The 2,885-nt window shown below is 34.4% G+C and overlaps 1 pseudogene; it reads right to left on the reverse strand.

Annotated features, from left to right (window-relative positions):
• Positions 1-993: 993 nt before the first annotated feature.
• On the reverse strand, positions 994-1,346 carry LOC105511748 (annotated as a pseudogene).
• Positions 1,347-2,885: the final 1,539 nt, after the last annotated feature.

The raw sequence follows: 2,885 nt of genomic DNA on the forward strand, positions 1-2,885 counted from the left end.
GGTTTAAGGTCCACAATCCTAGGAATGGTGTGTCAGATCACTCACAGGCTGAATCCAGGTGTCTTTCCCATGTTTCTCATCACTCTTCACATAAAAAAGTAAGATTGCTATAGAAGGCAAGTTATTTGTCCAATGTTTCCCTGAACATTTTAAATATGTCCATGTCTTTTGCCGTAATGTAAGCCTGAGAGAAAGACACTTTTTCTTTCTTCTATTCTTCTATTATTCTCATTCTAATAATTCCACACACAGTTCAAAAGTTCTCTCCTCCTTCAAGTCTTCCCCATCCCTCCTCTCATCCAAGTCAAGAACAATTAATCACTCTGCTGTGCTCCTGTGATTTAAAATGAGAGTTTTTCTATCCAATGTCATCACATTATAACATAATAATTAAAACATGATTTTTACCTTCCCCTCACAATTTTGAGCTCCTTGTGAGTATGGCTGTTTTTGCTTTATTATATAATTATATATTTAAATTTGACTTTATATACATAAGATCACAGCCAAGGAGGTTAAACATAATTTCAAATTGTTGTACCAGCCACTTGTGCTGTTTTTCACATTTGAAAAAAATAATTGCCTTTACTTCAAACAGTGATCTATAAATTTGTTTAGACAATAATTAAGGGCTTTTTCTTCTTTAGGATAATAAAAATATTAAATGGTGTATTGAAGATACTACTAAAGAAACTACTTTTTGATTATAGTCTCTGCATTGAAGATTGATAGGAATTTTTCTAATTTTCAGATCTTCCCACAACTTCTTTATTCAAAGAAATATCATCTTGGAAATAATTTGCGTGAAAAATTTACAAATCAAAAATTGACTCACAAGATGATGTTACCATAATCACTCATTTTAACGAGTCTCCTAAGTATTTTCTGTATCAGTTTTCTTGATTATAAAATATCAATAATATGAACATACTCTTAATGTAACAGAATGTTTAATTACATCTATTTCCCTCAACCCACCAAAGTCATTTAATAATTATATTGGCTGTTTCCACTGATTGGCAGGAGGCTCTTCCACTAATGCCTCCCATGGTTTCCACTGCATTGTTTTTCTCACCAGACTTAGTTCATTTTCAGCCTGATGAATCACCTCTTCTATCTGGCCACCTTGAAGTTGGTCTTCTAATTTTTTAACATCTGGTTCTACTTTAAGTATAGCCAGCTTCTCATTTGTAATCTGTTCTGTACACTTTTTATATGCTGCATTTTTAGGGATTTGCTCAAGAACATCAAGGATCTTTGTGTACAGTATTCTTAGCCTCTCGTGGATTCTCACATGCAGCCAATCCCACAGGACCAGTAGTCTTCTTTGGCACACCTTGTCCCATATTTAATTACTCTTTTCATCCCAGTGCCTAGCTTCATGCCTGCATAAAGTGATAGTAAATATCTGTTAGATTGAAATGAATCAATAAACATTCTAAAGTAAAAACCAAAACATCACAACCATAGTAGGGCTTATAGGACATGTCTGAAATCTACTCAACATTTAATTAGTGGTTGCTTGGTAGCTTGATATAGAAATTCAATTTTTATCTGATCTGTGAACATAACATGCCTTTTACCCATTAGCCAAATGTGCTATATCAACTAATTGGGGTGGGGTGATTTCTCTCTTTTAATAGATGTACACTTACTCCCATCAATATAGGGTGCTAAAATATTTTCATATTATCCTTTTGTTTTTCCTTCTCCAGAAAAGTCATTCTCAGAAGAGAACAAGGATGCAAGCATAAAATTAGTTAAGTGAAAACAAGGTCATCTCTTGAAAATTTTATAAAAACAATGTAATTTTCTCGTGTTTGGCAGAGTTATAATGCTGCCATCATAGGGATCATAAAATTTATAAAAGAATAAGCACATTTATTTGGTGGCAATGCTCTAAAATTTCAAGTGATAGGAAACATGCCAACCTCTAGCATGAATAAACTTTTATCAAAATGTGCTGCATATTTCGGTTTTCTAAATCTGGAATTAAAAAAAAACAGGGACCATTTTCTTCAAATGTTGAACAGCATCATGTTTGAGAGAAGACAGTTAATTTAAAACATTAGAGGAAAATTGATGGAGTTGTTAATGGAAAATGGAAGATTACAGCTTTTAGTGACATGTTAGACAAGCACATTTAAACAATTTAAAAGTGCTTTTCCCCCACAGGATCACTTATGTCTCATTTTTGAGTTGTCAATGTCTCTAATTCATTCCAGCTGCTTCTGATTAGTTCATCTTTTTGAAGCAATGCAGTTTCATGGTGATAAGAGAAATGTATCTTTTCTTATGCATATGCAAAAAATGCTCTCAGCAGTACCCATCAAAGGTCCTTATGATGATCTAAGCTACATTTCAAAGATAAGAGTCTGACCAAGTAGCCAGGACATCAGAGATGCAGTTTTCAAATGACCAAGCATTTGAGAACTCTATGCACTCCACATCTTAAAAAGCTTCAGGATTTTGCCTAGGAAAGTCTAATCCACGCATCACTCTTAAAAAAAATAAACAGACAAAAAGGTATGTGTTTGTCTGTTATGTTTTAAAGCAAGGAATTTGTGACCCATATCTTATTTTATACTAAAGGTACTGTGTCATCCCAAAAGAAAGAAGGGTTCCAAGCTGCTGGAGTGGACCCAAACAACGAGCACTGGTGGGTGAATGTCTTGTTTGGAATTAAACAAGCAGAAGGTAGTGAGAGTTTCAATATAAGGTGCCTAAGGGCTATAATGTATAAGGACAGAGCTTTGAACCAGAGCTGTAGAACTCAGTTTTACTGGGTAAGTTTGTCAGTATAGACCTTATAGAAACCATCCCACAGGAGATCACAGGTGACTTGTAGGAGGTGGTTGTACTCCTATACAATCTGACATGGAATT

Source organism: Colobus angolensis, unplaced genomic scaffold (genome assembly GCF_000951035.1).
Source record: "Colobus angolensis palliatus isolate OR3802 unplaced genomic scaffold, Cang.pa_1.0 Scaffold203, whole genome shotgun sequence".
Classification (NCBI taxonomy): domain Eukaryota; kingdom Metazoa; phylum Chordata; class Mammalia; order Primates; family Cercopithecidae; genus Colobus; species Colobus angolensis.